The sequence below is a fragment of the Arachis hypogaea genome, unplaced genomic scaffold (assembly GCF_003086295.3).
Source record: "Arachis hypogaea cultivar Tifrunner unplaced genomic scaffold, arahy.Tifrunner.gnm2.J5K5 arahy.Tifrunner.gnm2.scaffold_23, whole genome shotgun sequence".
In the NCBI taxonomy this organism is placed as follows: Eukaryota; Viridiplantae; Streptophyta; class Magnoliopsida; order Fabales; family Fabaceae; genus Arachis; species Arachis hypogaea.
The window spans coordinates 1,110,851-1,138,789 of NW_027255451.1; positions in this window are offsets into that span (position 1 = coordinate 1,110,851).

The following is a 27,939-nucleotide window of genomic DNA, read 5'->3' on the forward strand; positions in this document are numbered from 1 at the left end:
TACAGCCAGCCAGGCTTCACATGCTTCATGAAACACTAGAATTCATTCTTAAAAATTTTGAATAAATTTTTGAAAACCTTTATATATTTTTTTTTTCGAAAACAGATGAAAATTTTTGAAAATATTTTTGAAAAATTTTTGAAAAGAAAACAAAAAGAAAATTACCTAATCTGAGCAACAAGATGAACCGTCAGTTGTCCAAACTCAAACAATCCCCGGCAACGGCGCCAAAAACTTGGTGCACGAAATTGTGATCTCCAGGATCGAACAAATCCTGGTAATGGCTCCAAAGCTTGGTGCTCTGATCTTAATTCATAATTGTCACAACTTCGATACAACTAACCAGCAAGTGCACTGGGTCGTCCAAGTAATACCTTACGTGAGTAAGGGTCGAATCCCACGGAGATTGTTGGTATGAAGCAAGCTATGGTCACCTTGTAAATCTCAGTCAGGCGGATTTAAACATGATACTTGATTAGATTAACATAAACAATAAAAGGGATAGAGATACTTATGTAAATCATTGGTAGGAATTTCAGATAAGCGAATGGAGATGCTTTTCGTTCCTCTGAACCCCTGCTTTCCTACTATCTTCATCCAATCAGTCTTACTCCTTTCCATGGCTAGCTTTATGTGATACATCACCACTGTCAATGGCTACTTTCGGTCATCTCTCGGGAAAATGATCCAATGCCCTGTCACGGCACGGCTAATCGTCTGGAGGCATCACCCTTGCCAATGGCTTCATCTTATCCTCTCAGTGAATAATATGCTCACGCACCCTGTCACGGCACGGCTATTCATCTGTTGGTTCTCGATCATGCTGGAATAGGATTTACTATCCTTTTGCGTCTGTCACTAACGCCCTGCAATCGCGAGTTAGGAGCTCGTCACAGTCATTCAATCATTGAATCCTACTCGGAATACCACAGACAAGGTTTAGACCTTCTGGATTCTCTTGAATGCTGCCATCATTCTAGCTTACGCCATGAAGATTCTGGTTAAGAGATCTAAGAGATACTCATTCTAGCTTATTTCATGTAGAACGGAAGTGTTTGTCAGGCACGCGTTCATAAAGGAGAAGGATGATGAGCGTCACACATAATCATCACCTTCATCACGTTCTTGGGTGCGAATGGATATCTTAGAAGAGAAATAAGAAGAATTGAATAGAAAACAGTAGTACTTTGCATTAATCTTTGAGGAACAGCAGAGCTCCACACCTTAATCTATGAAGTGTAGAAACTCTACCGTATGAAAATACATAAGTGAAGGTCCAGGCATGGCCAAGAGGCCAGCCCCTCTGATCTAAGAACCAGGCGTCCAAAAATGGTCAAAAAGACTAGTAAAAGGTCCTATTTATAATAAACTAGTCACTAGGGTTTACATGAGTAAGTAATTGATGCATAAATCCACTTCCGGGGCCCACTTGGTGTGTGTTTGGGCTGAGCTTAAGTGTAGCACGTGCAGAGGCCATTTGTGGAGTTGAACGCCACTTTCTTTGCCAGTTTGGGCGTTCAACTCTGGTTTTGGATCCTTTTCTGGCGCTGGACGCCAGATTTGGGCAGAAGGCTGGCGTTGAACGCCAGTTTACGTCGTCAATTCTTGGCCAAAGTATGGACTATTATATATTGCTGGAAAGCCCTGGATGTCTACTTTCCAACGCAATTGGAAGCGCGCCATTTTGAGTTTTGTAGCTCCAGAAAATCCACTTTGAGTGCAGGGAGGTCAGAATCCAACAGCATCAGCAGTCCTTTTTCAACCTCTGAATCTGATTTCTGCTCAAGTCCCTCAATTTCAGTCAGAAAATACCTGAAATCACAGAAAAACACACAAACTCATAGTAAAGTCCAGAAATGTGAATTTAACATAAAAACTAATGAAAACATCCCTAAAAGTAACTAGATCCTACTAAAAACATACTAAAAACAATGTCAAAAAGCGTATAAATTATCCGCTCATCAATCAGCTAGCACAATTTGCTGATATCAACGTTGGTGCCAACGTTAGGGGTCTAACTTTGACCCTAACGTTGGCCTTGCCTAGTGTGCTTCTGGCGCCAACGTTAGCCACCAAGTTAGGGGGCTAACGTTGGCGCAAACTTTTGCTCCTTCCCCATTGAATTTTCATGTGCCAACGTTAGCCTCCAAGTTAGGGGGCTAACGTTGGCGCAAACGTTGGATGGCCAGGGAGGAATTCATGTGCCAACGTTAGCCTCAAAGTTAGGGGGCTAACGTTGGCGCAAACTTTTGGTGCCCAGGGGAGAAATTCATGTGCCAACGTTAGCCTCAAAGTTAGGGGGCTAACGTTGGCGCAAACTTTTGGTGCCCAGAGGAGAAATTCATGTGCCAACGTTAGCCTCAAAGTTAGGGGGCTAACGTTGGCGCAAACTTTTGAAGCCCAGGGGAGAAATTCTTGTGCCAACGTTAGCCTCCAAGTTAGGGGGCTAACGTTGGGGCTAACTTTTCAACCAAAAGTTTGTGCAAAAGTTTGATGCTAACTTTAGGTCCAGCTTTTTGCTTCCTGGTTCAATTTCACTTATTCCATTGTCCTCTCTTCACTCCTAGCCATTCCTTCTTGCTTCAACCCTTCTCCAAGCTTTCTTCACCTATCATTAATCAACCAAACTCATCAAAGCTATGCTCAAAATCATGAGATATTCATTCTTTCATAATATGCAACAAATATAGCATAAAACCTCATGAAATGGCATGAATTCATATATGGTTGGTTCAATCAAGGGAAACATGAAAATCTACTCAATTAGCTTGCTTGTAGCTCAAGAAAGTGCATAATTCTAATGAAAACAAGAGAAAAAGACTAGCTAAAATAGGCTAGGATGACTTGTCATCAAAGCTCCTCCGGTTTTTTTCCACAGTTTTCTTTTCCGGTTTTTATCTGAGTTTTTTTTTTTTTTTTTTTTTACGTTGTGCTGACTCTTGTTCTTTAAATGACGTTATCCCGAGGAGGACACCTAAAGGCGAGCCGTAATGGCCTAATCTTTGGCAAGCTTCTCCGGTTTTTTTCCACAGTTTTTTTCCGGTTTTTTTCATTTTTTTCTTTTTTTTTACGTTATGCTGACTCTCGTTCTTTAAACGACGCTATCCTAACGAGGACACCGAAAGGCGAGCTGTAATGACCACATCTTCGGCAAGCTCTTCCGGTTTTTTTCCACAGTTTTTTTTCCGGTTTTTATCCGAGTTTTTTTTTTTTTTTTTTTAACGTTATGTTGTGCTGACTCTTGTTCTTTAAATGACGTTATCCCGAGGAGGACACCTAAAGGCGAGCCGTAATGGCCTCATCTTTGGCAAGCTTCTCCTGTTTTTTTTCCATAGTTTTTTTCCTTTTTTTTCAGTTTTTTTTTTCAGTTTTTTTTTTTTTTTGTTTTTTTTTTTTACGTTGTGCTGACTCTCGTTCTTTAAACGACGCTATCCTGAGGAGGACACCTAAAGGCGAGCCGTAATGACGTCATCTTCGGCAAGCTCCTCCGGTTTTTTTCCACAGTTTTTTTCCGGTTTTTATCCGAATTTTTTTCTTTTTTTTTTTTTTTACGCTGTGCTGACTCTTGTTCTTTAAATGACGTTATCCTGAGGAGGACACCTAAAGGCGAGCCATAATGGCCTCATCTTCGGCAAGCTCCTCCGGTTTTTTCCACAGTTTTTTTTCCGAGTTTTTTTTTCCCGAGTTTTTTTTTTTTTTTTATACGTTGTGCTGACTCTCGTTCTTTAAACGACGATATCCTGAGGAGGACACCTAAAGGCAAGCCGTAATGACCTCATCTTCGGCAAGCTCCTCCGGTTTTTTTCCACAGTTTTTTTTTTCCGGTTTTTATCCGAGTTTTTTTTTTTTTTTTTTTTTTTTTTTTTTATGTTGTGCTGACTCTTGTTCTTTAAATGACGTTATCCCGAGGAGGACACCTAAAGGCGAGCCGTAATGGCCTCATCTTTGGCAAGCTTCTCCGGTTTTTTTCCATAGTTTTTTTCCGTTTTTTTTTTCAGTTTTTTTTTCAGTTTTTTTTTATTATTTTTTTTTATTTTTTACGTTATGCTGACTCTCGTTCTTTAAATGACGTTATCCCGAGGAGGACACCTAAAGGCGAGCTGATGACAAGTCATCCTAGCCTATTTTAACTAGTCTTTTTCCTTTGTTTTCATTAGAATTATGCACTTTCTTGAGCTACAAGCAAGCTAATTGAGTAGATTTTCATGTTTCCCTTGATTGAATCAACCATGTATGAATTCATGCCATTTCATGAGGTTTTATGCTATATTTGTTGCATATTATGAAAGAATGAATATCTCATAATTTTGAGCATAGCTTTGATGTGTTTGGTTGATTAATGATAGGTGAAGAAAGCTTGGAAAAAGATCGAAGCAAGAAGGAATGGCTAGGAGTGAAGAGAGGACAATGGAATAAGTGAAATTGAACCAGGAAGCAAGAAGCTGGACCTAAAGTTAGCACCAAACTTTTGCACAAACTTTTGGTTGAAAAGTTAGCCCCAACGTTAGCCCCCTAACTTGGAGGCTAACGTTGGAACTTGAAAATTCTCCCCTGGGCTCCAAAAGTTTGCGCCAACGTTAGCCCCCTAACTTTGAGGCTAACGTTGGCATGAGAAACTCCTCCCTGGCCACCTAACGTTTGCGCCAACGTTAGACCCCTAACTTGGAGGCTAACGTTGGCACATGAAAATATAAGGGAGAGGAGCAAAAGTTTGCGCCAACGTTAGACCCCTAACTTGGAGGCTAACGTTGGCGCCATGAGTGCACTAGAAAGGGCCAACGTTGGAGCCAAAGTTAGACCCCTAACTTTGGCACCAACGTTGGTATCAGCAAATTGTGCTAGCTGATATGAAAAGTTGGAGCCAAAGTTAGGCCCCTAACTTTGGCTCAAACTTTTGGTCCAACTTTTGCAAAACTCCAAACCGGTTCAATTGGTTCACTTTGGTTCTTCTCCAAAATTCAAGAGCAATCAACCAAGGCCTCTTTCAACCCAATTCCACCAAGAGCAAAGGCCCAACTCAAGGCTTGAAGATCATTTGAAGAAAGTGTATAAATAGGATAGAATTCATGTTCTTCGGGGAGCTTTCCTTTGGAATTTTCATAATAGTTTTCGGGAGCTTTGGCCGGAAGAGTTTTTCTTTTGAATTTTCATAGCTTTTGGCATAGAGTGATCTTTAATTTCTTTGTTTTCATTGCTTTCAATTTCAATTACACTTGTCTTGGATCTTGGATTGGAGAATTGAAGGTGTTCTGTTTCAATCTCAACCTTGAGATTTCTCGCTGCTTTCTTTACTGCTTAATTGAATCGAAATTTCTGTTAATTGCTCTTCATCTACTTTCTCTGCAATTTACATTTCCTTTGCAATTGTTCTTGTTGGATCTAGGAAGGCATTGAGATCTAGACTTGGTTATCTAGTCTCTTGGGTCCTGAGATCTTAATTCCAATTTTATATTCTCTGTTTATTGCTTTTCATGTTTATTTACATTTCTGTTTTGGTTCCGAATCAATCAAATCCATCTTTTACTTCTCTGCTTGTTCAAATTTAACTTTTCCTTGTTTAATTTCTGCAAATATAATTCCCAATTCCCTTTACATTTAATGCAATTTATATTTCTTGTCATTTAAGATTCTTGCAATTTACATTTCTTGTTCTTTAAGTTACTTGCCAATTTACATTCTGCAACTTTAAATTCATTGTCATTTACTTTCTGTTGGCTACAATTTCACACAATTTACTAAATGTCAGCTTGACTAAACTAATCACCCACTAAAATTGCTTGATCCATCAATCCCTGTGGGATCGACCTCACTCCCGTGAGTTATTATTACTTGATGCGACCCGGTGCACTTGCCGGTTAGATTTGTGTGTTTTGGGGGAAATTTATTTTTCACCAAAATACTCATCAAGTTTTTGGCGCCGTTGCCGGGGATTGAATAGATTGACAATGATTAAGTGAGGTGGCAATTTAGATCAAGCACTTTTTCTTTAATTTTTGACTAACCCACTAACTGTTTGAAGATTTTGTCTCAACCGGCTACACTCAATTTTCAAGAGAATCGCTGTGTGTTCTGTTGTTGATTTATATATCACAGGGAAGAAGGAGTTTCTGAGAAAGAAGAACATCACAACATGAAGCCACAACTCATTACACTAATAGAAAACAATTGTTCCTATGGTGGAAATCCTTTGGAGGACTCTAAACAGCACCTATCCATTTTTCTGAAAACTTGTGGGGCTGTCAATCTCAATGGTGTGGACCATGATACCATTAAGCTCTTGTTATTTCCCTTCTCACTGAAGGATGAAGCGGCACAATGGCTTGAGACCTTTCCCCAAGGAAGTATAACTAGTTGGGATGAATTGGTTGCCAAGTTTCTAGCCAAATTCTCCTCACCCCAACAACACATCAAGATGAAAGAAGGAGTACATCCATTCATACAAAGAGAGGAAGAACCACTGTTCAAAGCATGGGAAAGATACAAGAAAGCAAATGATAAGGTGGATTTTCGAGCGTTCTATGAAGGATTAACCTCCGAAACAAGAAAAGCAGTGAATTACTTCTCAGAAGGCCTACTCAAGGCAACAGAAACCATCCAAGGAACTGCAGAGTTCAGTGACAAAAGAGCCAATAACCAACACTCAATTGAGACACCACGGAATGCAATTTCAGAAAAGGAAGTAATGAATCTTGAAGGAGTGAGAGCAATCATGAATCAAAACAAGCAGCTACACCAGCAAACTCAGCAGCAATTGGAATCAATAGCTAGACAAATTGATTCTCTACATTCTGCCACACTGAATGCACAATTTCCACCATGGAAACCATATTCTTATTTAAGAATGAGGGAATCTCAGCATCAGGAACAAAGGGACTTCAACTATAATAACCCCAACTTCCCAAACCTGCAAAAACACCACCATACCAACAAAAATCACTACACACCACCCCAATATACACACCTCCAACCCTATCCTACCCCACCACCTGCCCAAAATGACTTACATCAATCACCACAATTAACACAGTCACAACCGATCCTAAACTTCCAAAAACTCTATGTTTTAGAAATGATGATGGAAAGGTTTATGAAAATTCAAGAAATGACATTAATAGAGCAGGAGGACATAAGGAAAAACCAAGAGGCATATCTCAAAAGAATTGAAAGGTACATGGAACAAATGGTTCAAAACCCTGCTAAACTGGGTGAGAGAGAGGGAAATATATCCCTAAGAGCCACTGAAGATGACTCGAAGAACAATGAAAAAGCTGCTGGGTTGAAAGGGAAAGCAGTTATGGAAAACAAGGAGAAGCCTACGGTGAGAGGAGGAAACCAAAGGCAACAGAAACCTCAACTTCCATGATCAGAGGATGAAGGATGTCAAGCTAGTGACAATAAAAGAGCGCTTGTTGGGAGGCAACCCAACCCGAGGTAGTTTTCTATTCATAACTATTTTAATAAAAAGGTTAATTAGTTTTATCGATAATGCAAGAGGCTAAGTTTGGTGTTGCACACCAAAACAATCTAAGGGAGAATGAAGGATTCTAAGTTTGGTGTTCCACCAAAATCTCATTATAAAACACACTCTCACCTTCTGCATAATGCTGACTTCAAGCATGTTGGATAAACTAGTTAACTATTCTGCTGTTTCCTAGTTTTCAGTTTTATTACTTTTGAAAAAAAGAAGAAAAAGAGTTTCACACATGGTTAATCTAATGCATTGGCAAGGTACTAAGTTTGGTGTTCCCACACCAAAGTAAGTAAAAAGGCCCACAAATAAATCATGCAAGCTAACCCTTTTGCAAGTGCTTGGGGAACAAGCAACTTTCAATATCATTGCAGAGGTCCATACAAGCTGTTGGAAGGCTTAAGCATCATCAACCAAAGAAACAAAAGATGAACCTAAAGGCCAGCAATGATGATGATGAGAAGAAGGAAAGCAAGTAAACTTCAACAGGTTGTATTGTTAAGTCATTGTTTTGCATCAAATATTGCTGTAATTGAAAGTTGGATTGTATCCTTATCTGCCCTGCTTGTCTGCATAGCATAGTCTTTCTTTATAATTCAATAAGCAAGAGGCTTGATCATTCACAACATTCTCATCTTCAAAACTTGTTTGTACTCAATTTTCAAGAAATTCATCACATGAAAGTTCTTTGAAAAGAAGGATTGAGGAATCAATCAGTTTTGGGGCAAGCAAAAGATTGGGAGAAGTGGTGGTTCTAGTTGTGTGGTTTTGTATTGAGGTTGCATGCTTGTGAAAACTTGCATGGAAGCTCATAGGCGGGACATGAAGTTCAAAGAAGTATTGTGGAGATTCTCAAAAATTTATTGATCCAAGAAGCAGCAAACAAAACAAAAGAAAGAAAAGAAAATACAAAAACAAAAAGAACATGGCCCAAGGCTCTGAGCATCAATTACTAGGCAGAAAAAGAAAGAAAGAAACAAAAACTCAAAGAGTTGTTATCCTAGTAAATGCTTGTGGTTGAAGTGTGTCAAGGAAAGAGGCTTGAGCAAGTAAATCCTTAGGGGTGCTTTAACACCTAATACCTTAAAACCAACTGGTTTAGGAGTATTGATTGAAAGCTTATCTAAAGAGCCGCTTTGAGACATGATACTTAGAGTCGAGGCCAAAGCACAGAAACTATAAGCTGCTTCAAGGTGATTACATATAAAGAGATCCCCATGGTACCATTTGGATGAAAATCCTAAAGACCTACGACTCCCAATATGTAAGGACTAGTGAGCACTGAAGCCCTTGCATGAGCATATGATTTAGAGTTCACCCCACTGATACTTGATCACTTCACTCACTGCACATTACAAGTGTTCCTCAATCCATCTTAATTGAAAGAACCTTGGAGCATAAATCTATTTCTTGCTTGGGGACAAGCAAGCTTTAAGTTTGGTGTTGTGATGACAAGTCATCCTAGCCTATTTTAACTAGTCTTTTTCCTTTGTTTTCATTAGAATTATGCACTTTCTTGAGCTACAAGCAAGCTAATTGAGTAGATTTTCATGTTTCCCTTGATTGAATCAACCATGTATGAATTCATGCCATTTCATGAGGTTTTATGCTATATTTGTTGCATATTATGAAAGAATGAATATCTCATGATTTTGAGCATAGCTTTGATGTGTTTGGTTGATTAATGATAGGTGAAGAAATCTTGGAAAAAGGTCGAAGCAAGAAGGAATGGCTAGGAGTGAAGAGAGGACAATGGAATAAGTGAAATTGAACCAGGAAGCAAGAAGCTGGACCTAAAGTTAGCACCAAACTTTTGCACAAACTTTTGGTTGAAAAGTTAGCCCCAACGTTAGCCCCCTAACTTGGAGGCTAACGTTGGAACTTGAAAATTCTCCCCTGGGCTCCAAAAGTTTGCGCCAACGTTAGCCCCCTAACTTTGAGGCTAACGTTGGCATGAGAAACTCCTCCCTGGCCACCTAACGTTTGCGCCAACGTTAGACCCCTAACTTGGAGGCTAACGTTGGCACATGAAAATATAAGGGAGAGGAGCAAAAGTTTGCGCCAACGTTAGACCCCTAACTTGGAGGCTAACGTTGGCGCCATGAGTGCACTAGAAAGGGCCAACGTTGGAGCCAAAGTTAGACCCCTAACTTTGGCACCAACGTTGGTATCAGCAAATTGTTCTAGCTGATATGAAAAGTTGGAGCCAAAGTTAGACCCCTAACTTTGGCTCAAACTTTTGGTCCAACTTTTGCAAAACTCCAAACCGGTTCAATTGGTTCACTTTGGTTCTTCTCCAAACTTCAAGAGCAATCAACCAAGGCCTCTTTCAACCCAATTCCACCAAGAGCAAAGGCCCAACTCAAGGCTTGAAGATCATTTGAAGAAAGTGTATAAATAGGATAGAATTCAAGTTCTTCGGGGAGCTTTCCTTTGGAATTTTCATAATAGTTTTCGGGAGCTTTGGCCGGAAGAGTTTTTCTTTTGAATTTTCATAGCTTTTGGCATAGAGTGATCTTTAATTTCTTTGTTTTCATTGCTTTCAATTTCAATTACACTTGTCTTGGATCTTGGATTGGAGAATTGAAGGTGTTCTGTTTCAATCTCAACCTTGAGATTTCTCGCTGCTTTCTTTACTGCTTAATTGAATCGAAATTTCTGTTAATTGCTCTTCATCTACTTTCTCTGCAATTTACATTTCCTTTGCAATTGTTCTTGTTGGATCTAGGAAGGCATTGAGATCTAGACTTGGTTATCTAGTCTCTTGGTCTGAGATCTTCAATCAATTACATTCTCTGTTTATTGCTTTTCATGTTTATTTACATTTCTGTTTTGGTTCGAATCAATCAAATCCATCTTTTACTTCTCTGTTTGTTCAAATTTAACTTTTCCTTGTTTAATTTCTGCAAATCCAATTCCCAATTCCCTTTACATTTAATGCAATTTATATTTCTTGTCATTTAAGATTCTTGCAATTTACATTTCTTGTTCTTTAAGTTACTTGCCAATTTACATTCTGCAACTTTAAATTCATTGTCATTTACTTTCTGTTGGCTACAATTTCACACAATTCACTAAATGTCAGCTTGACTAAACTAATCACCCACTAAAATTGCTTGATCCATCAATCCCTGTGGGATCGACCTCACTCCCGTGAGTTATTATTACTTGATGCGACCCGGTGCACTTGCCGGTTAGATTTGTGTGTTTTGGGGGAGATTTATTTTTCACCAAAATACTCATCACGAGCCGTAATGGCCTCATCTTTGGCAAGCTTCTCCGATTTTTTTTCCACAGTTTTTTCCCGTTTTTTTCCGTTTTTTTTTTTTTTTTACGTTGTGTTGACTCTCGTTCTTTAAACGACGCTATCCTGAGGAGGACACCGAAAGGCGAGCCGTAATGACCACATCTTCGGCAAGCTCCTCCGGTTTTTTTCCACAGTTTTTTTTTCCGGTTTTTATCCGAGTTTTTTTTTTTTTTTTTTAAACGTTATGTTGTGCTGACACTTGTTCTTTAAATGACGTTATCCCGAGGAGGACACCTAAAGCCGAGCCGTAATGGCCTCATCTTTGGCAAGCTTCTCCGGTTTTTTTCCCATAGTTTTTTTCCTTTTTTTTCAGTTTTTTCAGTTTTTTTTTTTTTTTTTTTTTACGTTGTGCTGACTCTTGTTCTTTAAATGACGTTATCCCGAGGAGAACACCTAAAGGCGAGCCGTAATGGCCTCATCTTTGGCAAGCTTCTCCGGTTTTTTTCATAGTTTTTTTCCGTTTTTTTTTTTTTTTTTTTTTTTTTTTTTTTTTTATTTTTTTTTTTTTTTACGTTGTGCTGACTCTTGTTCTTTAAATGACGTTATCCCGAGGAGGACACCTAAAGGCGAGCCGTAATGGCCTCATCTTCGGCAAGCTCCTCCGGTATTTTTTCACAGTTTTTTTCCGGCTTTTTTCCATTTTTTTTCAGGTTTTTTATTTTTTATTTTTTATTTTTTTTTACGTTGTGCTGACTCTTGTTCTTTAAATGACGTTATCCCGAGGAGCACACCTAAAGGTGAGCCGTAATGGCCTCATCTTTGGCAAGCTTCTCCGGTTTTTTTCCATAGTTTTTTTCCTTTTTTTTCAGTTTTTTTTTTTATTATTTTTTACGTTGTGCTAACTCTTGTTCTTTAAATGACGTTATCCCGAGGAGGACACCTAAAGCCGAGCCGTAATGGCCTCATCTTCGGCAAGCTCCTCCGGTTTTTTTCCACAATTTTTTTCCGTCTTTTTTCCTTTTTTTTTTTTTTTTTTTTTTTTTTTTTTTTTTTTTTTTTTTTTTTTTTTTTTTTACGTTGTGCTGACTCTCGTTCTTTAAACGACGCTATCCTGAGGAGGACATCTAAAGGCGAGCCGTAATGACCTCATCTTCGGCAAGCTCTTCCGATTTTTTTCCACAGTTTTTTTTTCCGGTTTTTATCCGAGTTTTTTTATTTTATTTTATTTTTTTTACGTTGTGCTGACTCTTGTTCTTTAAATGACGTTATCCCGAGGAGGACACCTAAAGGCGAGCCGTAATGGCCTCATCTTCGGCAAGCTCCTCCGGTTTTTTCCACAGTTTTTTTTTTCCGAGTTTTTTTTTTTTTTATACGTTGTGCTGACTCTCGTTCTTTAAATGACGTTATCCCGAGGAGGACACCTAAAGGCGAGCCGTAATGGCCTCATCTTCGGCAAGCTCCTCCGGTTTTTTTCCACAGTTTTTTTTTCCGGTTTTTATCCGAGCTTTTTTTTTTTTTTTTTTTTTACGTTGTGCTGACTCTTGTTCTTTAAATGACGTTATCCCGAGGAGGACACCTAAAGGCGAGCCGTAATGGCCTCATCTTTGGCAAGCTTCTCCGGTTTTTTTCCATAGTTTTTTTCCGTTTTTTTCAGTTTTTTTTTTATTTTTTTTTTATACGTTGTGCTGACTCTCATTCTTTAAATGACGTTATCCTGAGGAGGACACCTAAAGGCGAGCCGTAATGGCCTCATCTTCGGCAAGCTCCTCCGGTTTTTTTCCACAATTTTTTTCCGGCTTTTTTCCGTTTTTTTTTTTTATACGTTGTGCTGACTCTCGTTCTTTAAACGACGCTATCCTGAGGAGGACACCTAAAGGCGAGCCGTAATGACCTCATCTTCGGCAAGCTCCTCCGGTTTTTTTCCACAGTTTTTTTTTTCCGGTTTTTATCCGAGCTTTTTTTTTTTTTTTTTTTTTTTTTTTTTTTTTTTTACGTTGTGCTGACTCTTGTTCTTTAAATGACGTTATCCCGAGGAGGACACCTAAAGGCGAACCGTAATGGCCTCATCTTTGGCAAGCTTCTCCGGTTTTTTTCCATGGTTTTTTTCCGTTTTTTTTTTCAGTTTTTTTCAGTTTTTTTTTATTTTTTTTTTTATACGTTGTGCTGACTCTCGTTCTTTAAATGACGTTATCCCGAGGAGGACACCTAAAGGCGAGCCGTAATGGCCTCATCTTCGGCAAGCTCCTCCGGTTTTTTTCCACAATTTTTTTCCGGCTTTTTTCCGTTTTTTTTTTTTTATACGTTGTGCTGACTCTCGTTCTTTAAACGACGCTATCCTGAGGAGGACACCTAAAGGCGAGCCGTAATGACCTCATCTTCGGCAAGCTCCTCCGGTTTTTTTCCACAGTTTTTTTTTCCGGTTTTTATCCGAGCTTTTTTTTTTTTTTTTTTTTTTTTTTTTTTTTTTTTACGTTGTGCTGACTCTTGTTCTTTAAATGACGTTATCCCGAGGAGGACACCTAAAGGCGAACCGTAATGGCCTCATCTTTGGCAAGCTTCTCCGGTTTTTTTCCATGGTTTTTTTCCGTTTTTTTTTCAGTTTTTTTCAGTTTTTTTTTTATTTTTTTTTTTATACGTTGTGCTGACTCTCGTTCTTTAAATGACGTTATCCCGAGGAGGACACCTAAAGGCGAGCCGTAATGGCCTCATCTTCGGCAAGCTCCTCCGGTTTTTTTCCACAATTTTTTTCCGGCTTTTTTCCGTTTTTTTTTTTTTATACGTTGTGCTGACTCTCGTTCTTTAAACGACGCTATCCTGAGGAGGACACCTAAAGGCGAGCCGTAATGACCTCATCTTCGGCAAGCTCCTCCGGTTTTTTTCCACAGTTTTTTTTTCCGGTTTTTATCCGAGCTTTTTTTTTTTTTTTTTTTTTTTTTTATACGTTGTGCTGACTCTTGTTCTTTAAATGACGTTATCCCGAGGAGGACACCTAAAGGCGAGCCGTAATGGCCTCATCTTTGGCAAGCTTCTCCGGTTTTTTTCCATAGTTTTTTTCCGTTTTTTTTCAGTTTTTTTCAGTTTTTTTTTATTTTTTTTTATACGTTGTGCTGACTCTCGTTCTTTAAATGCCGTTATCCCGAGGAGGACACCTAAAGGCGAGCCGTAATGGCCTCATCTTCGGCAAGCTCCTCCGGTTTTTTTCCACAATTTTTTTCCGGCTTTTTTCCGTTTTTTTTTTTTATATACGTTGTGCTGACTCTCGTTCTTTAAACGACGCTATCCTGAGGAGGACACCTAAAGGCGAGCCGTAATGACCACATCTTCGGCAAGCTCCTCCGGTTTTTTTCCACAGTTTTTTTTCGGTTTTTATCCGAATTTTTTTCTTTTTTTTTTTTTTACGTTGTGCTGACTCTTGTTCTTTAAATGACGTTATCCTGAGGAGGACACCTAAAGGCGAGCCGTAATGGCCTCATCTCCGGTTTTTTCCACAGTTTTTTTTTCGAGTTTTTTTTTTCCCGAGTTTTTTTTTTTTATACGTTGTGCTGACTCTCGTTCTTTAAACGACGCTATCCTGAGGAGGACATCTAAAGGCAAGCCGTAATGACCTCATCTTCGGCAAGCTCCTCCGGTTTTTTTCCACAGTTTTTTTTTTCCGGTTTTTATCCGAGTTTTTTTTTTTTTTTTTTTTTTTTTTTTTTTTTTTTTTTTTTTACGTTGTGCTGACTCTTGTTCTTTAAATGACGTTATCCCGAGGAGGACACCTAAAGGCGAGCCGTAATGGCCTCATCTTTGGCAAGCTTCTCCGGTTTTTTTACATAGTTTTTTTCTGTTTTTTTTTTCAGTTTTTTTTTCATTTTTTTTTATTTTTTTTTATTTTTTGCGTTATGCTGACTCTCGTTCTTTAAATGACGTTATCCCGAGGAGGACACCTAAAGGCGAGCCGTAATGGCCTCATCTTTGGCAAGCTTCTCCGGTTTTTTTTCCACAGTTTTTTCCCGTTTTTTTTTTCGTTTTTTTTTTTTTACGTTGTGCCTACTCTCGTTCTTTAAACGACGCTATCCTGAGGAGGACACCGAAAGGCGAGCCGTAATGACCAGATCTTCGGCAAGCTCCTCCGGTTTTTTTCCACAATTTTTTTTTCCGAGTTTTTTTTTTAAACGTTATGTTGTGCTGACTCTCGTTCTTTAAATGACGTTATCCCGAGGAGGATACCTAAAGGCGAGCCGTAATGGCCTCATCTTTGGCAAGCTTCTCCGGTTTTTTTCCACAGTTTTTTCCCGTTTTTTTTCCGTTTTTTTTTTTCATTTTTTTCTTTTTTTTTTTACGTTATGCTGACTCTCGTTCTTTAAACGACGCTATCCTGAGGAGGACACCGAAAGGCGAGCCGTAATGACCACATCTTCGGCAAGCTCCTCCGGTTTTTTTCCACAGTTTTTTTTCGGTTTTTATCCGAATTTTTTTCTTTTCTTTTTTTTTTTACGTTGTGCTGACTCTTGTTCTTTAAATGACGTTATCCTGAGGAGGACACCTAAAGGCGAGCCGTAATGGCCTCATCTCCGGTTTTTTCCACAGTTTTTTTTCCGAGTTTTTTTTTCCCGAGTTTTTTTTTTTTATACGTTGTGCTGACTCTCGTTCTTTAAACGACGCTATCCTGAGGAGGACACCTAAAGGCAAGCCGTAATGACCTCATCTTCGGCAAGCTCCTCCGGTTTTTTTCCACAGTTTTTTTTTTCCGGTTTTTATCCGAGTTTTTTTTTTTTTTTTTTTATTTTTTTTTTTTATTTATTATACGTTGTGCTGACTCTCGTTCTTTAAATGACGTTATCCTGAGGAGGACACCTAAAGGCGAGCCGTAATGACCTCATCTTCGGCAAGCTCCTCCGGTTTTTTTCCACAGTTTTTTTTTCCGGTTTTTATCTGAGTTTTTTTTTTTTTTTTTTAACGTTGTGCTGACTCTTGTTCTTTAAATGACGTTATCCCGAGGAGGACACCTAAAGGCGAGCCGTAATGGCCTCATCTTTGGCAAGCTTCTCCGGTTTTTTTCCATAGTTTTTTTCCGTTTTTTTTTCAGTTTTTTTTTTTATACGTTGTGCTGACTCTTGTTCTTTAAATGACGTTATCCCGAGGAGGACACCTAAAGGCGAGCCGTAATGGCCTCATCTTCGGCAAGCTGCTTCGGTTTTTTCCACAATTTTTTTCCGGCTTTTTTCCATGTTTTTTTTTTTACGTTGTGCTGACTCTCGTTCTTTAAACGACGCTATCCTGAGGAGGACACCAAAAGGCGAGCCGTAATGACCACATCTTCGGCAAGCTCCTCCGGTTTTTTTCCACAGTTTTTTTTTCCGGTTTTTATCCGAGTTTTTTTTTTTTTTTTTTTTAAACGTTATGTTGTGCTGACTCTTGTTCTTTAAATGACGTTATCCGAGAAGGACACCTAAAGGCGAGCCGTAATGGCCTCATCTTTGGCAAGTTTCTCCGGTTTTTTTCCATAGTTTTTTTTTTTTTTTTCAGGTTTTTTTTTTTTTTTTTTACGTTTGCTGACTCTCATTCTTTAAACGACGCTATCCTGAGGAGGACACCTAAAGGCGAGCCGTAATGGCCTCATCTTCGGCAAGCTCCTGCGGTTTTTTTCCACAATTTTTTCCGGCTTTTTTCCGTTTTTTTTTTATTTTTTATTTTATACGTTGTGCTGACTCTCGTTCTTTAAACGACGCTATCCTGAGGAGGACACCTAAAGGCGAGCCGTAATGACCTCATCTTCGGCAAGCTCCTCCGGTTTTTTTTCCACAGTTTTTTTTTCCGGTTTATATCCGAGTTTTTTTTTTTTTTTTTTTTTTTTTTTTTTTTTTTTTTTTTTTTTTTTTTTTTTTTTTTTTTTTTTTTTTTACGTTGTGCTGACTCTTGTTCTTTAAATGACGTTATCCCGAGGAGGACACCTAAAGGCGAGCCGTAATGGCCTCATCTTTGGCAAGCTTCTCCGGTTTTTTTCCATAGTTTTTTTCCGTTTTTTATTTTTTTTTTATTTTTTACGTTGTGCTGACTCTTGTTCTTTAATTGACGTTATCCCGAGGAGGACACCTAAAGGCGAGCCGTAATGGCCTCATCTTCGGCAAGCTCCTCCAGTATTTTTCCACAGTTTTTTCCAGCTTTTTCCCGTTTTTTTTTCAGGTTTTTTTTTTTTTTTTTCGTTGTGCTGACTCTTGTTCTTTAAATGACGTTATCCCGAGGAGGACACCTAAAGGCGACCCGTAATGGCCTCATCTTTGGCTAGCTTCTCCGGTTTTTTTCCATAGTTTTTTTCCGTTTTTTTTCAGTTTTTTTTCCGTTTTTTTTTTTTATACCTTGTGCTAACTCTTGTTCTTTAAATGACGTTATCCCGAGGAGGACACCTAAAGGCGAGCCGTAATGACCTCATCTTCGGCAAGCTCCTCCGGTTTTTTCCACAGTTTTTTTTCCGAGTTTTTTTTTTTTTTTATACGTTGTGCTGACTCTTGTTCTTTAAATGAGGTTTAAACGAGGAGGACACCTAAAGGCGAGCCGTAATGGCCTCATCTTCGGCAAGCTCCTCCGGTTTTTTCCACAGTTTTTTTTTCCGAGTTTTTTTTTTTTTTTTTATACGTTGTGCTGACTCTTGTTCTATAAATGACGTTATCCCGAGGAGGACACCTAAAGGCGAGCCGTAATGTCCTCATCTTCGGCAAGCTCCTCCGGTTTTTTTTCCACAATTTTTTCCGGCTTTTTTCCGTTTTTTTTTTTTTTATACGTTGTGCTGACTCTCGTTCTTTAAACGACGCTATTCTGAGGAGGACACCTAAAGGCGAGCCGTAATGACCTCATCTTCGGCAAGCTCCTCCAGTTTTTTTCCACAGTTTTTTTTCCGGTTTTTATCCGAGTTTTTTTTTTTTTTTTTAACGTTGTGCTGACTCTTGTTCTTTAAATGACGTTATCCCGAGGAGGACACCTAAAGGCGAGCCGTAATGGCCTCATCTTTGGCAAGCTTCTCCGTTTTTTTCCATAGTTTTTTTCCGTTTTTTTTTTCAGTTTTTTTTTTATTTTTTACGTTGTGCTGACTCTTGTTCTTTAATTGACGTTATCCCGAGGAGGACACCTAAAGGCGAGCCGTAATGGCCTCATCTTCGGCAAGCTCCTCCGGTATTTTTCCACGGTTTTTTTCTAGCTTTTCCCGTTTTTTTTTCAGGTTTTTTTTTTTTTTCGTTGTGCTGACTCTTGTTCTTTAAATGACGTTATCCCGAGGAGGACACCTAAAGCGAGCCGTAATGGCCTCATCTTTGGCTAGCTTCTCCGGTTTTTTTCCATAGATTTTTTCCGTTTTTTTTTCAGTTTTTTTTTCCGTTTTTTTTTTTTTATACGTTGTGCTGACTCTTGTTCTTTAAATGACGTTATCCCGAGGAGGACACCTAAAGGCGAGCCGTAATGGCCTCATCTTCGGCAAGCTCCTTCGGTTTTTTTCCACAATTTTTTCCGGCTTTTTTCCATTTTTTTTTTACGTTGTGCTGACTCTCGTTCTTTAAACGACGCTATCCTGAGGAGGACACCTAAAGGCGAGCCGTAATGACCTCATCTTCGGCAAGCTCTTCCGATTTTTTCCACAGTTTTTTTTTCCGGTTTTTATCCGAGTTTTTTTTTTTTTTTACGTTGTGCTGACTCTCGTTCTTTAAATGACGTTATCTCGAGGAGAACACCTAAAGGCGAGCCGTAATGGCCTCATCTTTGGCAAGCTTCTCCGGTTTTTTCCACAGTTTTTTCCCGTTTTTTTTCCGTTTTTTTTTCATTTTTTTCTTTTTTTACGTTATGCTGACTCTCGTTCTTTAAACGACGCTATCCTGAGGAGGACACCGAAAGGCGAGCCGTAATGACCACATCTTCGCCAAGCTCCTCCGGTTTTTTTCCACAGTTTTTTTTCCGGTTTTATCCGAGTTTTTTTTTTTTTTTTTTTTTTAAACGTTATGTTGTGCTGACTCTTGTTCATTAAATGACGTTATCCCGAGGAGGACACCTAAAGGCGAGCCGTAATGGCCTCATCTTTGGCAAGCTTCTCCATTTTTTTTCCATAGTTTTTTTTCTTTTTTTTTACGTTGTGCTGACTCTCGTTCTTTAAACGACGCTATCCTGAGGAGGACACCTAAAGGCGAGCCGTAATGGCCTCATCTTCGGCAAGCTCCTCTGGTTTTTTTCCACAATTTTTTTCCGGCTTTTTTCCGTTTTTTTTTATTTTTTATACGTTGTGCTGACTCTCGTTCTTTAAACGACGCTATCCTGAGGAGGACACCTAAAGGCGAGCCGTAATGACCTCATCTTCGGCAAGCTCCTCCGGTTTTTTTCCACAGTTTTTTTCCGGTATTTATCCGAGTTTTTTTTTTTTTTTTTTTTTTTTTTTTTTTTTTTTTTTTTTTTTTTTTTTTTTTTTTTTTTTTACGTTGTGCTGACTCTTGTTCTTTAAATGACGTTATCCCGAGGAGGACACCTAAAGGCGAGCCGTAATGGCCTCATCTTTGGCAAGCTTCTCCGGTTTTTTTCCATAGTTTTTTTCCGTTTTTTTTTCAGTTTTTATTTTTTTTATTTTTACGTTGTGCTGACTCTTGTTCTTTAATTGACGTTATCCCGAGGAGGACACCTAAAGGCGAGCCGTAATGACGTCATCTTCGGCAAGCTCCTCGGTTTTTTCCACAGTTTTTTTTCGTTTTTATCGAATTTTTTTCTTTTTTTTTTTTTTACGTTGTGCTGACTCTTGTTCTTTAAATGACGTTATCCTGAGGAGGACACCTAAAGGCGAGCCGTAATGGCCTCATCTACGGCAAGCTCCTCCGGTTTTTTCCACAGTTTTTTTCCGAGTTTTTTTTCCCGAGTTTTTTTTTTTTTTTATACGTTGTGCTGACTCTCGTTCTTTAAACGACGCTATCCTGAGGAGGACACCTAAAGGCAAGCCGTAATGACCTCATCTTCGGCAAGCTCCTCCGGTTTTTTTCCACAGTTTTTTTTTCCGGTTTTATCCGAGTTTTTTTTTTTTTTTTTTTTTTTTTTTTTTTTTTTTTTTTTTTTTTACGTTGTGCTGACTCTTGTCTTTAAATGACGTTATCCGAGAGGACACCTAAAGCGAGCCGTAATGCCTCATCTTTGGAAAGCTTCTCGTTTTTTCCATATTTTTTTTTCAGTTTTTTTTTCAGTTATTTTTTTTAATTTTTTTTTTTTTTACGTTATGCTGACTCTCGTTCTTTAAATGATGTTATCTCGAGGAGGACACCTAAAGGCGAGCCGTAATGGCCTCATCTTTGGCAAGTTTCTCCGGTTTTTTTCCATAGTTTTTTCTTTTTTTTTCAGGTTTTTTTTTTTTTTTTTTTTTTTTTTTTTTTTTTTTTTTTTTTACGTTGTGCTGACTCTCGTTCTTTAAACGACGCTATCCTAAGGAGGACACCTAAAGGCGAGCCGTAATGGCCTCATCTTCGGCAAGCTCCTGCGGTTTTTTTCCACAATTTTTTCCGGCTTTTTCCGTTTTTTTTTTTTTATTTTATATACGTTGTGCTGACTCTCGTTCTTTAAACGACGCTATCCTGAGGAGGACACCTAAAGGCGAGCCGTAATGACCTCATCTTCGGCAAGCTCCTCCGGTTTTTTCCACAGTTTTTTTTCCGGTTTTATCCGAGTTTTTTTTTTTTTTTTTTTTTTTTTTTTTTTTTTTTTTACGTTGTGCTGACTCTTGTTCTTTAAATGACGTTATCCCGAGGAGGACACCTAAAGGCGAGCCGTAATGGCCTCATCTTTGGCAAGCTTCTCCGGTTTTTTCCATAGTTTTTTTCCGTTTTTTTTTTTTCAGTTTTTTATTTTTTTTATTTTTTACGTTGTGCTGACTCTTGTTCTTTAATTGACGTTATCCGAGGAGGACACCTAAAGGCGAGCCGTAATGGCCTCATCTTCGGCAAGCTCCTCCGGTATTTTCCACAGTTTTTTTCCAGCTTTTTCCCGTTTTTTTTTCAGGTTTTTTTTTTTTTTTCGTTGTGCTGACTCTTGTTCTTTAAATGACGTTATCCTGAGGAGGACACCTAAAAGGCGACCCGTAATGGCCTCATCTTTGGCTAGCTTCTCCGGTTTTTTCCCATAGTTTTTTTCCGTTTTTTTCAGTTTTTTTCCGTTTTTTTTTTTTATACGTTGTGCTAACTCTTGTTCTTTAAATGACGTTATCCCGAGGAGGACACCTAAAGGCGAGCCGTAATGGCCTCATCTTCGGCAAGCTCCTCCGGTTTTTTCCACAGTTTTTTTTCCGAGTTTTTTTTTTTTTTTTTTATACGTTGTGCTGACTCTTGTTCTTTAATTGACGTTATCCGAGGAGGACACCTAAAGGCGAGCCGTAATGGCCTCATCTTCGGCAAGCTCCTCCGGTATTTTTCCACAGCTTTTTTCCAGCTTTTTCCCGTTTTTTTTTCAGGTTTTTTTTTTTTTTTCGTTGTGCTGACTCTTGTTCTTTAAATGACGTTATCCCGAGGAGGACACCTAAAGGCGACCCGTAATGGCCTCATCTTTGGCTAGCTTCTCCGGTTTTTTTCCATAGTTTTTTCCGTTTTTTTTCAGTTTTTTTCCGTTTTTTTTTTTTATACGTTGTGCTGACTCTTGTTCTTTAAATGACGTTATACCGAGGAGGACACCTAAAGGCGAGCCGTAATGGCCTCATCTTCGGCAAGCTCCTCCGGTTTTTTTCCACAATTTTTTTTCCGGCTTATTTCCATTTTTTTTTTACGTTGTGCTGACTCTCGTTCTTTAAACGACGCTATCCTGAGGAGGACACCTAAAGCGAGCCGTAATGACCTCATCTTCGGCAAGCTCTTCCGATTTTTTCCACATTTTTTTTTTCCGGTTTTTATCCGAGTTTTTTTTTTTTTTTTTTTTTTTTTTTTTTTTTTTTTTTTTTACGTTGTGCTGACTCTCGTTCTTTAAATGACGTTATCCCGAGGAGAACACCTAAAGGCGAGCCGTAATGGCCTCATCTTTGGCAAGCTTCTCCGGTTTTTCCACAGATTTTTCCCGTTTTTTTCCGTTTTTTTTTCATTTTTCTCTTTTTTTTTTATGTTATACTGACTCTCGTCTTTAAACGACGCTATCCTGAGGAGGACACCGAAAGGCGAGCCGTAATGACCACATCTTCGGCAAGCTCCTCCGGTTTTTTTCCACACTTTTTTTTCGGTTTTATCCGATTTTTTTTTTTTAAACGTATGTGTGCTGACTCTTGTTCTTTAAATGACGTTATCCCGAGGAGGACACCTAAAGGCGAGCCGTAATGGCCTCATCTTTGGCAAGCTTCTCCGGTTTTTTTCCATAGTTTTTTTCCTTTTTTTTTTTCAGTTTTCATTTTTTTTTTTTTTTTTTTTTACGTTGTGCTGACTCTCGTTCTTTAAACGACGCTATCCTGAGGAGGACACCTAAAGGCAGCCGTAATGACGTCATCTTCGGCAAGCTCCTCCGGTTTTTCCACAGTTTTTTTCGTTTTTATCCGATTTTTTTTTTTTTTTTTTTACGTTGTGCTGACTCTTGTTCTTTAAATGACGTTATCCTGAGGAGGACACCTAAAGGCGAGCCGTAATGGCCTCATCTACGGCAAGCTCCTCCGGTTTTTTCCACAGTTTTTTTCCGAGTTTTTTTTTCCCGAGTTTTTTTTTTTTTTTTTATACGTTGTGCTGACTCTCGTTCTTTAAACGACGCTATCCTGAGGAGGACACCTAAAGGCAAGCCGTAATAACCTCATATTCGGCAAGCTCCTCCGGTTTTTTTCCACAGTTTTTTTTTCCGGTTTTTATCCGAGTTTTTTTTTTTTTTTTTTTTTTTTTTTTTTTTTTTTTTTTTTTTTTTTTTTACGTTGTGCTGACTCTTGTTCTTTAAATGACGTTATCCCGAGGAGGACACCTAAAGGCGAGCCGTAATGGCCTCATCTTTGGAAAGCTTCTCCGGTTTTTTTCCATAGTTTTTTTTTCAGTTATTTTTTTTTATTTTTTTTTTATTTTTTACGTTATGCTGACTCTCGTTCTTTAAATGATGTTATCTCGAGGAGGACACCTAAAGGCGAGCCGTAATGGCCTCATCTTTGGCAAGTTCTCCGGTTTTTTTTCCATAGTTTTTTTTCCTTTTTTTTTTCAGGTTTTTTTTTTTTTTTTTTTTTTTTTTTTTTTTTTTTTTTTTTTTTATACGTTGTGCTGACTCTCGTTCTTTAAACGACGCTATCCTAAGGAGGACACCTAAAGGCGAGCCGTAATGGCCTCATCTTCGGCAAGCTCCTGCGGTTTTTTTCCACAATTTTTTCCGGCTTTTTTCCGTTTTTTTTTTTATTTTATATACGTTGTGCTGACTCTCGTTCTTTAAACGACGCTATCCTGAGAGGACACCTAAAGGCGAGCCGTAATGACCTCATCTTCGGCAAGCTCCTCCGGTTTTTTTCCACAGTTTTTTTCCGGTTTTATCCGAGTTTTTTTTTTTTTTTTTTTTTTTTTTTTTACGTTGTGCTGACTCTTGTTCTTTAAATGACGTTATCCCAGAGGAGGACACCTAAAGGCGAGCCGTAATGGCCTCATCTTTGGCAAGCTCTCCGGTTTTTTTCCATAGTTTTTTTCCGTTTTTTTTTCAGTTTTTTATTTTTTTTTATTTTTACGTTGTGCTGACTCTTGTTCTTTAATTGACGTTATCCCGAGGAGGACACCTAAAGGCGAGCCGTAATGGCCTCATCTTCGGCAAGCTCCTCCGGTATTTTTCCACAGCTTTTTCCAGCTTTTTCCCGTTTTTTTTTCACGGTTTTTTTTTTTTTTTTTCGTTGTGCTGACTCTTGTTCTTTAAATGACGTTTATCCCGAGGAGGACACCTAAAGGCGACCCGTAATGGCCTCATCTTTGGCTAGCTTCTCCGGTTTTTTTCCATAGTTTTTTTCCGTTTTTTTTCAGTTTTTTTTCCGTTTTTTTTTTTTATACGTTGTGTCGACTCTTGTTCTTTAAATGACGTTATACCGAGGAGGACACCTAAAGGCGAGCCGTAATGGCCTCATCTTCGGCAAGCTCCTCTGGTTTTTTTCCACAATTTTTTTTCCGGCTTATTTCCATTTTTTTTTTACGTTGTGCTGACTCTCGTTCTTTAAACGACGCTATCCTGAGGAGGACACCTAAAGGCGAGCCGTAATGACCTCATCTTCGGCAAGCTCTTCCGATTTTTTTCCACATTTTTTTTCCGGTTTTTATCCGAGTTTTTTTTTTTTTTTTTTTTTTTTTTTACGTTGTGCTGACTCTCGTTCTTTAAATGACGTTATCCCGAGGAGAACACCTAAAGGCGAGCCGTAATGGCCTCATCTTTGGCAAGCTTCTCCGGTTTTTTTCCACAGATTTTCCCGTTTTTTTTCCGTTTTTTTTTCATTTTTTTCTTTTTTTTATGTTATGCTGACTCTCGTTCTTTAACGACGCTATCCTGAGGAGGACACCGAAAGGCGAGCCGTAATGACCACATCTTCGGCAAGCTCCTCCGGTTTTTTTCCACACTTTTTTTTCCCGTTTTTATCCGATTTTTTTTTTTTTAAACTTATGTTGTGCTGACTCTTGTTCTTTAAATGACGTTATCCCGAGGAGGACACCTAAAGGCGAGCCGTAATGGCCTCATCTTTGGCAAGCTTCTCCGGTTTTTTTCCATAGTTTTTTCCTTTTTTTTTTCAGTTTATTTTTTCAGTTCATTTTTTTTTTTTTTTTTTTTTTACGTTGTGCTGACTCTCGTTCTTTAAACGACGCTATCCTGAGGAGGACACCTAAAGGCGAGCCGTAATGACGTCATCTTCGGCAAGCTCCTCCGGTTTTTTTCCACAGTTTTTTTCGGTTTTTATCCGAATTTTTTTCTTTTTTTTTTTTTTTTACGTTGTGCTGACTCTTGTTCTTTAAATGACGTTATCCTGAGGAGGACACCTAAAGGCGAGCCGTAATGGCCTCATCTACGGCAAGCTCCTCCGGTTTTTTCCACATTTTTTCCGAGTTTTTTTTTCCCGAGTTTTTTTTTTTTTTTTATACGTTGTGCTGACTCTCGTTCTTTTAAACGACGCTATCCTGAGGAGGACACCTAAAGGCAAGCCGTAATGACCTCATCTTCGGCAAGCTCCTCCGGTTTTTTTCCACAGTTTTTTTTTCCGGTTTTTATCCGAGTTTTTTTTTTTTTTTTTTTTTTTTTTTTTTTTTTTTTTTACGTTGTGCTGACTCTTGTTCTTTAAATGACGTTATCCCGAGGAGGACACCTAAAGGCGAGCCGTAATGGCCTCATCTTTGGAAAGCTTCTCCGGTTTTTTTCCATAGTTTTTTTTTTCAGTTTTTTTTTTTCAGTTATTTTTTTAATTTTTTTTTTATTTTTTACGTTATGCTGACTCTCGTTCTTTAAATGATGTTATCTCGAGGAGGACACCTAAAGGCGAGCCGTAATGGCCTCATCTTTGGCAAGTTCTCCGGTTTTTTTTTTCCATAGTTTTTTTCCTTTTTTTTTTCAGGTTTTTTTTTTTTTTTTTTTTTTTTTTTTTTTTTTTTTTTTTTTTTTTTTTTTTTTTTTTTTTTTTTTTTTTACGTTGTGCTGACTCTCGTTCTTTAAACGACGCTATCCTAAGGAGGACACCTAAAGGCGAGCCGTAATGGCCTCATCTTCGGCAAGCTCCTGCGGTTTTTTTCCACAATTTTTTCCGGCTTTTTTCCGTTTTTTTTTTATTTTATATACGTTGTGCTGACTCTCGTTCTTTAAACGACGCTATCCTGAGGAGGACACCTAAAGGCGAGCCGTAATGACCTCATCTTCGGCAAGCTCCTCCGGTTTTTTCCACAGTTTTTTTTCCGGTTTTTATCCGAGTTTTTTTTTTTTTTTTTTTTTTTTTTTTTTTTTTTTACGTTGTGCTGACTCTTGTTCTTTAAATGACGTTATCCCGAGGAGGACACCTAAAGGCGAGCCGTAATGGCCTCATCTTTGGCAAGCTTCTCCGGTTTTTTTCCATAGTTTTTTTCCGTTTTTTTTTTCAGTTTTTTATTTTTTTTTTATTTTTTACGTTGTGCTGACTCTTGTTCTTTAATTGACGTTATCCGAGGAGGACACCTAAAGGCGAGCCGTAATGGCCTCATCTTCGGCAAGCTCCTCCGGTATTTTTCCACAGTTTTTTTTCCAGTTTTTCCCGTTTTTTTCAGGTTTTTTTTTTTTTTTTTCGTTGTGCTGACTCTTGTTCTTTAAATGACGTTATCCCGAGGAGGACACCTAAAGGCGACCCGTAATGGCCTCATCTTTGGCTAGCTTCTCCCGGTTTTTTTCCGTTTTTTTTCAGTTTTTTTTCCGTTTTTTTTTTTATACGTTGTGCTACTCTTGTTCTTTAAATGACGTTATCCCGAGGAGGACACCTAAAGGCGAGCCGTAATGGCCTCATCTTCGGCAAGCTCCTCCGGTTTTTTCCACAGTTTTTTTTCCGAGTTTTTTTTTTTTTTTTTATACGTTGTGCTGACTCTTGTTCTTTAAATGACGTTATCCGAGGAGACACCTAAAGCGAGCCGTAATGGCCTCATCTTCGGCAAGCTCCTACGGTTTTTTCCACAGTTTTTTTTTTCCGAGTTTTTTTTTTTTTTTTTATACGGTGTGCTGACTCTTGTACTTTAAATGACGTATCCCGAGGAGGACACTAAAGGCGAGCCTAATGGCCTTATCTTCGGCAAGCTCCTCCGGTTTTTTTCCACATTTTTTTCCGGCTTTTTTCCGTTTTTTTTTTTTTATACGTTGTGCTGACTCTCGTTCTTTAAACGACGCTATCCTGAGGAGGACACCTAAAGGCGAGCCGTAATGACCTCATCTTCGGCAAGCTCCTCCGGTTTTTTTCCACAGTTTTTTCCCGGTTTTTATCCGAGTTTTTTTTTTTTAACGTGTGTTGCTGACTCTTGTTCTTTAAATGACGTTATCCCGAGGAGGACACCTAAAGGCGAGCCGTAATGGCCTCATCTTTGCAAGCTTCTCCGGTTTTTTTCCATAGTTTTTTCCGTTTTTTTTTTCAGTATTTTTTTATTTTTTACGTTGTGCTGACTCTTGTTCTTTAATTGACGTTATCCCGAGGAGGACACCTAAAGGCGAGCCGTAATGGCCTCATCTTCGGCAGGCTCCTCCGGTATTTTTCCACAGTTTTTTTCTAGCTTTTTCCCGTTTTTTTCAGGTTTTTTTTTTTTTTCGTTGTGCTGACTCTTGTTCTTTAAATGACGTTATCCGAGGAGGACACCTAAAGGCGAGCCGTAATGGCCTCATCTTTGGCTAGCTTCTCCGGTTTTTTTTTCCATAGATTTTTTCCGTTTTTTTTTCAGTTTTTTTTCGTTTTTTTTTTTTATACGTTGTGCTGTCTCTTGTTCTTTAAATGACGTATCCGAGGGACACCTAAAGGGAGCCGTAATGCCTCATCTTCGGCAAGCTCCTTTCTTTTTTTCCGCAATTTTTTCCGGCTTTTTCCATTTTTTTTTTCGTTGTGTCTGACTCTCGTTCTTTAAACACGCTATCCTGAGGAACACCTAAAGCGAGCCGTAATACCTCATCTTCGGCAAGCTCTTCCGATTTTTTTCCACAGTTTTTTCCGGTTTTTATCCGAGTTTTTTTTTTTTTTTTTTTTTTTACGTTGTGCTGACTCTCGTTCTTTAAATGACGTTATCCCGAGGAGACACCTAAAGGCGAGCCGTAATGGCCTCATCTTTGGCAAGCTTCTCCGGTTTTTTCCAACATTTTTCCCGTTTTTTTTCCCGTTTTTTTTTTTTCATTTTTTCTTTTTTTTTACGTTATGCTGACTCTCGTTCTTTAAAACGACGCTATCCTGAGGAGGACACCGAAAGGCGAGCCGTAATGACCACATCTTCGGCAAGCTCCTCCGGTTTTTTCCACAGTTTTTTTTCCGGTTTTTATCCGAGTTTTTTTTTTTTTTTATTTTTTTTTTTTTTTAAACGTTATGTGTGCTGACTCTTGTTCATTAATGACGTTATCCCGAGGAGGACACCTAAAGGCGAGCCGTAATTGCCTCATCTTTGGCAGCTCTCCGGTTTTTTTTCCATAGGTTTTTTTTCCTTTTTTTTTTCAGTTTTTTTTTTCAGTTTTTTTTTTTTTTTTTTTTTTTTAGTTGTGCTGACTCTGTTCTTTAAAACGTATCCGAGGAGGACACAAAGCGAGCCGTAATGCTCATCTTGCAAGCTCTCGTTTTTTTCCAAGTTTTTTT